The following is an 11,010-nucleotide window of genomic DNA, read 5'->3' as shown; positions in this document are numbered from 1 at the left end:
AATCCAGATACTGATATACGGATTTATGACGTTGGTTGACCGTTCTCAGGTCACTCTTCTTGTCCCTTCACTGACCTCAGTCTGGTTGCACTGGGGCAATCCTTTATTCCCTCTGTTTAACTCCCACCCGGATTTTATCAGTGAGGAATGGTTGAACGCTTCCGGCAGGCTCTGACGCGGGGCCCCATGTGTGTTCGCTAAGTATTGATTTGCACAAATGAGTGTGTAACTCAGGAATTTGCGTGTCATCTTTGCACAGGGGCCATGATAACCTTCTCTGCATCCTTCTGATTTTAGTATATGTGCTGCCTGAAGCGAGCTCTGAATGTGAAAGTCAGATATCAGTGGTGAAATTTCCTGTGCTGCCCGAGGCAGCCATTTTGCTCCTGTCTATACCGAGCCTCTTAAGATGTTTGTCTCCTCTGCTAAAGGTCTGAAGCCATGGAGGGGTCACTTTGTGTAGTTTTTGGAATTCCACTCAAAAATTCCCATTGAACATATCAATTCTCCCAAGTCCTGCTGCCTGGCTGTCATATGGAAAGCAGTTCTGTCCCCCTGCACATAAATAGAACCTGCCCTTTGAGGCTACTCTCAGTCAAATTTTATCGCGTAAGTGTATTTAGAGACTATATTTATAACTTCACTCTTTCTCTCAGGTTTATGGAAAGACTCTTGGCTGAACAAATATAGCACAGGTTCTGGATGTGCTCTGGTGAAAACACTCACTCCAACGTGCGGCACGTAATCAAGTCCAGGATGTAAAGCACAATAGATTCTTCTTCAGCTGTAGGACCAAAATATCTCTCTATGGAGCTTCTCATCACGTGTCCTGGGTGGGGTGTTACCCTGTTTCCCCGGGTTTTTGTCTGAATTATTTTTCTACCAACTCAGGGGCAAGCCTTAGGTCCCTAGATGCCTGTGGACCTCCTATCTCTTCTCCATGCCCTTGGGTGACCAGGCCCTCCTCACTCTGGGAAAGAAACAGCCATTGCCTTGTGCCAGAGAAACTCACCAAGATGCATCTTCTAGATTAAACTATATTGGAGAGCCTTTTGATGGCAGACTTGCCCAGTGGGGAAAGGGATGTCCGGAGACTTCGGGAAAATTCCACTAGGACTTTTCAACCCAACAAACCTAGCTTCCTTCTTTTGTGGTGACTTGAGAGGGGGCCTTCCTCTGGGAGGCTGGGTCATGTGACTTTCTGTGACAAGTATGTCCCTGTCCTTGAATCCTTCCAAGTCAATGCTGGTGTTGCCTGCAGCCCTTCCCTCTGGACCTTCCCCTTGTCTCTTTAACTCTTTTCTCATCTACCAGAAGACTCACATTCATATTGAAGTGTCTTTCCCCTTTCTCCTCTGTGTCATTGTTGAAGCACACCTGCCCTTTTACTAATTATGGGATGTTGTTTTTGGTCTTCCTTCTAACATGAACTCATCCAAGCATTAATGCTCTGTATTCTCCTTCTGTAATATTTTTATCAACATGCAGCTGTGCACTCGTGCTGTAGCCTCAAGGATTCTTCACCTCTCAGAGCCTTCCAGGCATCACTGCTCTGTGAGTCAGGAGCTTTTTCCATCCCAGTGTCTGGTTCTCTGATGATCTGGGATGAATGAAGGGTGATGGAAATGATGATCTGAGTCACACGGCTTGCGGTGCTCTTTCCCTCTCTGTCCCCACCTCCAGAGATGTACTTCTGGCTGTGAACATGTCCTAGGCCTATGGTGATGGTGGGTGGTATTAAGGGGACACAAAGTCCTCCCCAAAGAGGCCTCACGTGGTGGCACTCTTCCCCTTCACTGATCCTCGGCTTCTTCATCTGCGCTCATTTTATCAGCACCCTGAGAATGGATTCATCTCTCAAGCAGGTTTCACATTAATAAAGCTCATGAACAGGACCGAAGTTGAAAATAAACAGGCCAGATTAATAGTTGACGAGAACCATCTCAAGAAGTAGAATATTTCACGTCCAGCTGAGAAGCATGCTATTTCCCTGGAGAAGAGTTACCCCAAAGCTAAACCATAACCAGAGCCCCAAATCTGATTTGCAGTGAGAAATCCCTACTGTGGAGAGAAAATTCTGAAGCCCAAGGGAGCCTATAAATTCCCCATGGGCGGTCTTGTGCAGGGAGCCAAGTAATTCTACGGTCGACTGGTAAGGATAGAAGCAAAACAAAGGGAGTCGAAAAAAAGAAATGTTCAATGCCATTAAGGACATCAGAGCGGGATGCTTTCTTCTTATGGTTGGGAGAGTCTCATAGTGGCCATCCAAGAATACTCCGAGTCTGTCAGCCATGATTTACCAACTCTACATCCATCATTACAGTAGAGATGTCTTCATCCCCCAACCCTAATGCTCTAGGTATACTACGTGTGAACCTCTCTCTGCTGCATCATGGTAGCGTCTCACCATCCTTGTTTGCCTTGGTTCTCCTGTTTCTGCATGGCTGAGCAAGCCCTCTTCTAATGGAGATTCCTCCTTTAGATGCCAATACATTCGATCTGATTAGAGTGAGAACCTGCCAAATAGAGGTCTGTGTTGACTCCATAGTGTAGGTTTTTTCTACTTCATCACCCACTGAACTTACAATCTGGCTTGGAGGGAAAATTTTATTTCTCTCATTCCCACGTTCTCACAACATGAACCCCAAACTTCTTTTTTTACTCCTAGATGTATGTATGTATGTATGTATTTAAATTTTATTTAAGTCCAAGTTAGTTAGACTCTCCAATATAGTTTAATCTAGAAGATGCATCATCCTGACAAGCGCCCTCCTTAATTCCCATCACCCATTTAGCACATCCATCACTCAACATCCCTCCAGCAACTCTCAGTCTGTTCTCCCGTATTTAGGAGTTTTTTATGATTTGCCCCCCTCTATGTTTTTATCTTATTTTTTTCCTTCCCTTCCCCTATGTGAACCCCAAACGTCTTAGAAAGCCACCAGGCTCAGAGTCCTTCTCGACCACTTCTTGCCCTGACACCTTCTAGAAGTTCTAGGCTCCATGTGGATGTACAAGGCCTCCATGGGATAAAGACACAGGAACAACACTTCGGCCACCATAAGATACAGCCCCCAGCTGGGAGACCAGCAGCTACTCTGATGTCTGAAAGCTACAGAAGACACACAGAGGGAGAAGGGAAGGAAGTTTTACTTTCTTTCAAACAACCACAACAATAAAAAACCAACAACCAGGGCTGGTACATGGGAGAAAGCAGGGGCCACCTACTGACATTTGTTTGGCTATACTCCTCTGCCTTATTGTAGTGAAAACTTTTACTAGATCCTGGCAATTGACTACCCATCAACTTCTGGTTTCAGTGCAGTTGTGAGTTTTCACATTTTGGTAGTATTTCTAGGTTGGGGAAGTCTCTATCAAGTGCTTGTAGCTTGATTTAATCATAAACAGAATTCCTGGTTCTGCAGTAGATTTTGAAGTTTGTAGCTGCAAAGTCCAAACCTAGAACTTTGTAAACTTCAAGGATAAACAAAAGGCATTGTTACTGTCCTGGGTTTCTCTCTCACTTCAGCTAGGAGTTTGGGTGAGCTGAGCTTTGATCAAAGAGCTCTGATTGCTTTAGATTCAGCTAAAATACGTGAAGGTAACTCCACGTGGGGAGCCATCGGAAATGTTGGTATTCATGTTGGCATTTTCTTTTTTTAATTTTTTAAACGTTTATTTTTGAGAGAGACAGAGACAGAGTGCAAGCGGGGGAGGGGCAGAGAGAGAGAGGGGGAGACCCCTAATCTGAAGCAGGCTCCAGGCTCTGTGCTATCAGCACAGGTCCCGACGCGGGACTCGAACTCAAGAAGTGTGAGATCATGACCTGAGACGAAGTCTGCCACTTAACCGACTCAGCCACCCAGAAGCCTCCAAGTTGGCATTTTCTAAGAGTCTGTTGACTGCAACATCAACTTTTTTAAATTTCAGAAATAGGTCAAGTTTAAAAGGACTTTAAAACTTTCAAGACTCAGTGTCTGCCATGGGGAATGAAGACTAAAAATACTAAAAGTAAATATTTTGAGACAGTGTTCTTCATGGGGAAACTGAATCGTTTTCAAAGGAATTTCACTGTGCTCTTGGCTTTCTGTTTAGGTTCTTTCATTGACTGTGATGTGTTGGAAAGAGAATGAGCTTGGAGCTGGTCAAAACAAGTAGGAGAGCCAACCACGGGAGCTTAGACAAACTGGTTTTACTTCTCTTTGAATTTTGCTTTGCTCCACAGTCAAAATGTGGGGGATGATATCAGGAGTCAAAGCATAATGTGCAAAAAGTGGTCCATAAATGTTAATTTCCTCCCTTTGCAGCATCTTTGTCTTCTTATATTTTTAAAATAAAAATTATGTTGGGGCGCCTGGGTGGCTCGGTCGGTTGAACGTCCGACTTCAGCTCAGGTCATGATCTTGCGGTTTGTGAGTTTGAGCCCCGCATCGGGCTCTGTGCTGATGGCTCGGAGACTGGAGCCTGCTTCGGATTCTGTGTGTCCCTCTCACTCTGGCCCTTCCCCACTCGCGCTCTGTCTCTCTCTCTCTCTCTCTCTCTCTGCCTCTCAAAAATAAAGAAAAAACTAATAAAAAAATTTTTTAATAAAAATTATGTTTATGGGGGCACTGGGGTGGTTCAGTCAGTTAAGCGACCCACTGTTGATAGCAGTTCAGGTCTTGATCTCAGGATTGTGAGTTCAAGCCCCACACTGGGCTCTGCACTGGGCATGAAGTCTACTTAAAAAATAAAATAAAATAAAATAAAATAAAATAAAATAAAATATTTATGTAGATTTTTTTTCTCCCCAGAGAAAAATGCATTTCGAAAATAAAAGGAAATGTGATAAAACAAACAATCACTGTAATCCTTTGATTCTGTGAATATCATTAAAATTCACCTGTCTCAAATGGTGCACTTGGGGTGATTTGTAGTATACTCAGAATCCCAGAAAGAAGGCAAAAATTTCCTTTATTTTGAAGGTAGTTTAAAAGGATGGGGCGCCTGGGTGGCGCAGTCGGTTAAGCGTCCGACTTCAGCCAGGTCACGATCTCGCGGTCCGTGAGTTCGAGCCCCGCGTCGGGCTCTGGGCTGATGGCTCAGAGCCTGGAGCCTGTTTCCGATTCTGTGTCTCCCTCTCTCCCTGCCCCTCCCCCGTTCATGCTCTGTCTCTCTCTGTCCCAAAAATAAATAAACGTTGAAAAAAAAAAAAAATTAAAAAAAAAAAAAAAAAAAAGGAACACCCCTGTCACGTGTTCACACTACTCAGGTATTTTCTGGTCTGGTAAAAAGACAATTGGTCACATGAAGCCCGACACCAAGAGTCCTGTTGCCCAGGCAAGCAGTGGAATAACTGAGACAGAGACATTTGTGCCTCTGCATTTTGAGGTGATTCTCTTGTTTTTCACCCACACTGGGGATGTTTCTCTCTAATCCTCTCACACATAAGCTCTTTTTTTTAAATGTCTATTTTTATTTATTTTGAGAGAGAGAGAGAGACAGAATGCGAGTGGGGGAGGAAAAGAGGGAGAAAGAGAGAGAATCTCCAGCAGGCTCTACGCTCAGTGCGGAGCCGAGTGCAGGGCTCAATCCCATGACTCCAGGATCATGACCGGAGCCAAAATCAAGAGTCGACGCTGAACTGACTGAACCACCCAGGTGCCCCTCCCACATAAATTCTTAGCTGTCTTCTCATTTGAGGAGAGCCTACGGATCACTTTGGGAAATCATCTGATATTTTTTCACAGTCGAAGAGACTGAGGCACACGTGCACACAGCTTTCGTGTCTTGCCTGAAGTTGTACCAGATAATGACAAACCAGAAGCCAAGGCTCTGCACGGCCAGGCAGGTTCCCCCGCCCAGATGGGCTGTGCTGTGCCACCTGCAGTAACTATTTGCCTACAGTCCTGCATGAAGCTCATTAATATTAATGTTATCAACACCCAGGAATCTATTTTAAGGTGTTCTAAGGTAACAATCTGCCCACATGCACTATTTTCTTTTAGGTACTTTAATCATTTATAATATCCAGCCAATAACAATTTCATTATAAATGGATTAGTGAGCATATTAGAATCATTACTACCCGGAGTTGCCAACCTTGGGAATCTTTTATTCTGGCCTCTTTAGTAAGAGCTTCAAAACCCCTGACATCATGTCAATTAAATCAGATTAACTGAAATTGGTTGCTGGGGCGATATCACAGCTCTAGGTCACAAATGTATGTTCATTATTTATAAGCCTTTTGAATATTGCTATACATTAGTAATAAAATAATCCAGCCTTGAAATCAAGGATTACTAGTCAATTTATCTTGCATAAATTTATGAAGCAATATTACCTTCTAACCCAGAGATAAAGTGACTTAAAATCTACTGGTGGGTATGTACAGATGTTCCTGCACCAGTTCTAACACCTCTAAGACAGAAAACACTGCAGGAATAGGGAACACACTCCTAGCTTCCTTTCTCTTATCTACCTTCAGACAAGCATATAGAAAATATTCCCAATAGCCAGAGAATGTAACCCAGTTCACTCCTACTTGGATTCCCAATTGGATTTGCATCTAGCAACAATGGGAAGAGAACACATTCAATGTCTACAGCCTGAAACATTTTCAATGAACCGCTGGAATGTTCCCCTACCACTTTGCCTAAAAAGATGAAATCTTCGTGCAAAGTAACCAACTGTTTGTGTGAACTGGAAAGATATGTGACTTTGGTTAATATTTATTTCTGAGTGACAAAATGTCAGTCATTATTTATAAATGTATGCACGCGGTAAGAAAACCTAAGTAAAAACATATGTGAAATTAAAGCTCAGTTTGAACATTAAGATTCCCTAAAACTAAATTTTCTTTTCTTCTGTGATATAATACATTTTTAAATGAGACTTTAAATTACTATTTTTGGTTTCATATTATTGCTGATAATCTTCCTTGTTCTAAAATCTACTTTGTCTGAAGTCTATGAATCTACTCCAGCTTTCCTTGGCTTAGTTAAAAAAAATGGTGTATCTTTCTCCAGCCTTTTACCTTTAACCTATTTATGTCTTTATATTTAAAGTAGGTTTTCTTTAGACAGCATACAGTTGAGTTTTGCTTTTTTATCCAATCTGATCATGTCTGTCTTTTAATGGGCATATTAAACTATTCGCACTTAGAAATGATTATTGATATGGTTGGATTAAGATCTGCCAGCTTGCTAGCTGTCTTCCGTTTGTTACATTTGTTCTTGTGTTTTTTTTCCTCCTTTTCGGATTTTTCTGGGTTTAACTGAACATTTTTATGATTTCTCTTTATCTCCTCTATTGGATAAAGAATATTACATCTCTTTTTAAATGTTTTTGGTGGTTACTGTAGGGTTTACAGTATACATTTATAAAATATGAATCTGGTTTCAAATAATATTATACTGCTCTGCATGTAGTATAAACTCTTACATTCCTTATCCTCCCACCCATGTTGCTATGGTCTGAATGTTTGTGTTTCTCCTCCAATTCATATGTTGAAATTCTAATGTCCAATGGGGGTATTTGGAGATGGAGCTTTTGGGGGTTTCCTGAGTCATGAGGGTGAAGCCCTCATGTATTGGATTGATGTTCTCATAAAAGAGACCCACAGAGTCTCCCAGCCCTTTCTGCCTTGCGAGGGCACAACGGAAAGATTGTGATATGGAGGAGAGTATTCACTCACGCATGCTGGCACCCTGATCTCAGACTTCCAGCCTCCAGAATAGTAAGAAATAATTTCTGTTCTTTACAAGCCACTCAGCCTGTGGTGTTTTGTGACAGGAGCCCAAACGGACTAAGACACCTCCCTTGTGCCTTCTGTCATACCTCTTACTTTTACACATGCTAGAAACACACAATCATTGCTATAACTTTTGCTTTAAACAGATTTTAAACAGATAAGAGAAGCAATTAAAAATAAGTGTTTTATTTTACCTATATTTATTCCATTTCCAATGCTCTACATTTCTTTGTGTGGATAGTAGTTTCTGGCTATATCAACTTCCTCCTGTCTGAAGAACTTGTAGAGTAAATCTATTGACAATGAGTGTCCTTGATATTTGTCAGTCTGAGAAGGTCTTTACTTTTGAGGGATATTTTTGGTGAGTATAGAATCATGCAATGGCAGTAGTTTTTGTCAGCACTTAAAAAAAAAAAGCCATGGTTTCTGATGAGAATTGGTGATCATTCTCATCCTTGTTCCTTTATAGGTGACTTGTTATTTTTGGACGGGGGGTGCTTTAAAGATTTTGTCTTTGTCTTTGGTTTTCAGAAGTTTGACTATGATATGCTTATGTGTGTTTTCTTTTTTTCCTTTTTCCTTTTATGCATAGATTTATCCTGCTTGGTGTTCTCTGAACTTCTTGGATCTGTGGTTTGGTATCTGTCACTAGACACTTGCCCCTTAAGACTGGGAGCAAAGCAAGAATGCCTCTTCTTACCTTTGCTATTTACCATTGCACTAGGAGACCTAGCTAGATCATCAAGGCGGGGGGGAAACAAAGCATACAGATTGGAAAGAAAGAATAAAAATGTTCTTCTTTGCAGATGACATAATTGCCTTTGTAGAAAATCTTGTAGAAAAAAAGTCCTAGAACATAAGTGAGTTTAGTAAGTTTGCAGGATACAAGGACAACACACAAAAATCAACTGTATTTCTATATACTGACAATGAGCAATTGAAAAGTGAAATTGTAAAAAATAATACCATTTATAATGGTTCCAAAAAATGAAGTGCATAGCTATAAATCTAACAACAGCTCTGTGTTGTGGTAAGTATAAGATCTCTGTGTTGAAACTTATAAAACGCTGAAGAAAGAAATCAAAGAAGACCTAAATAAATGGAGAGATATATTGTAATGATGATTTGGAAGGCTCAACATAGTAAAGATGTCAATTCCCCCAAATTGGTGTACAGATTTAATGGAATTTAAATAAAAATTCAAGTAGGAGTTTTTGGGATATAGACAAGCTGCTTCTGAAATGTGTTTGCAAAGCCAAAGGAAGTAAAATAGCCAAAATAACTTGAAAAAGTAAAATAATGTTGGAGGAATTACAAATACCCAATTTTAAGGGTTAATATAAAGCTACTCTAATCAAAATAGTACACTATTGGCAAAGCTATAGGCACAAATATCCACTGGACAGAACAGAGAGTCTAGAAATATGCCCGAACATATGTGGCCAGTTGAGTTTTGACAAAAGGGCAAAGACATTTCAATGGAGTCATATTATTCTTTTTAACAAACAGCACTGGAAAAACCGGACATCACATACAAATTAACCTTGACCTAAATGCCACACTTAACATGTGTCACAGATCTAAATGGGAAATATGAAACTATCAATCTTTCAGAATAAAACACAGGACAAAGTCTTCATGAGCTGGGATAAAGCAAAGAGTTCTTAGACTTGATCCATTTTTAAAGATATTTTTAAATTTTAATTCCAGAATAGTTAACACGCAGTGTTATATTAGTTTCAGGTGTACAATATATAGTGATTCAACAATTCTACCCGTCACCCGGTGCTCATCACAAGTGCACTCTTTAATCCCCATAGACATGATCCATTCTTAAAAACTGACAAATCTGACATCATTAAAAAAAAAAAAAGTGTTCTGTGAAAGACACTTAAAAGAATGGAAAAGACTGATAGCGCTAAATGCCGGCCAGGATGTGCCACACCTACAACATTCACACCTCATAGTGGGAGTAAAAAAATGGTGTAAGCTTTGGAAAATAGTTTTAGAGTATCATAAAGTTAACTATGCCCTTACCATACGACCCGGCAATTCCTTGCCTCGGTGTTTCCCAGGAGAATTGAAAACATACATCCCCCAAAATGAACATACAAGAATGTTTATAGCTACCTCGGCTGTAGTAGACAAAACCTTAAACCAACCCAAATACCTACCAATAGTACAATGAATAAGCACATGGCTCCGTGTACCTGATGTTTATTTATTTTTATTTATCTTTAAAATTTTTCGTGTTTATTTTTGAGAGACAGAGAGAGAAAGAGAGAGAGAGAGACAGAGTGTGAGTGGGGGAGGGGCAGAGAGAGGGAGACAGAATCCGAAGCAGGCTCCAGGCTCTGAGCTGACAGCACAGAGCCCGACGAGGGACTTGAACCCACAGACCGTGAGATCATGACCTGAGCTGAAGTCCAGCGCTTAACTGACTGAGCCACCCAGGTACCCCACCTGATGTGTAAAAACAGGTAAAGCTAATCTATTGGGACAGAACATTGGTTGGTTGTGATGGGTGGGAAATGACCAGAAGGAACACATGGAAACTATCTAGGATGACAGACATGTCCTATATCCAGAGCAGCTTGGCAGTGCTTCCGAAGATGGGCTTAACAGTCCTTCCTACTCCATATGTTCTTTTGTAGTGTGACTTCACCACTCTTCCACCATAAGTCTTCTCTTCGTTGGATGTGGTCCAGCGCAATGACCTTTTCTGACCAACCAATGAGGAAGTGATGGTGGCCTTTGTTTCCTAGGTTTCAAGGAGATTTGGCTGATAAAACTGAAGCCATCAGATCCTTTTCATAATCACTGAACTTTATTTTTCACCACATGCTATTTCGGTTTGTAAGACTTGGACTGAATGAGTTGCGGAAAATAAAACGTGTCTCTGTGCTCACGGCTTAGTTTCTGAACAGGAAGAACAGTGAAAATTCGCCTTACTGAGTAAAACTGTCACAGATAAGGACCGAAGAAGGGGTTACCGATTAGGGTAACTTTCACGTAAATTTCAAGGCTGGGCCCTAACGGAGCATGGCTCTAGTCTTGGCTTCTTGGAATGCTTCTTGGAGCCCAGCTGCCCAGGCAGTCACCCGAAAAGGCCCACGTCAGAGAGAGCTGAGGCCTAGGTCTGTAGTCTCAGCTGGTACTGGGTCCCAACTGCCAGCCTATTTGGACCTTCCAGCCATCGCAGTCAGTCACCAGCTGCCACCATGTGAAGCAGAACTCCACGGTCAACCCATTGAATCTTGAGAAATAATAAATTGTTC

At 41.4% G+C, this 11,010-nt stretch overlaps 1 non-coding gene across 1 annotated transcript; it reads right to left on the bottom strand.

The window, feature by feature from the left end:
* Window positions 1-214: 214 nt before the first annotated feature.
* Window positions 215-322, bottom strand: LOC123576253. Its single transcript, XR_006701271.1, has one exon. It is a non-coding gene; the product is annotated as a U6 spliceosomal RNA (small nuclear RNA).
* Between the last annotated feature and the right edge of the window lie 10,688 nt (window positions 323-11,010).

Source organism: Leopardus geoffroyi, chromosome C2 (assembly GCF_018350155.1).
Source record: "Leopardus geoffroyi isolate Oge1 chromosome C2, O.geoffroyi_Oge1_pat1.0, whole genome shotgun sequence".
Lineage (NCBI taxonomy): Eukaryota > Metazoa > Chordata > Mammalia > Carnivora > Felidae > Leopardus > Leopardus geoffroyi.
This window is presented reverse-complemented; position numbering and strand designations above follow the sequence as displayed.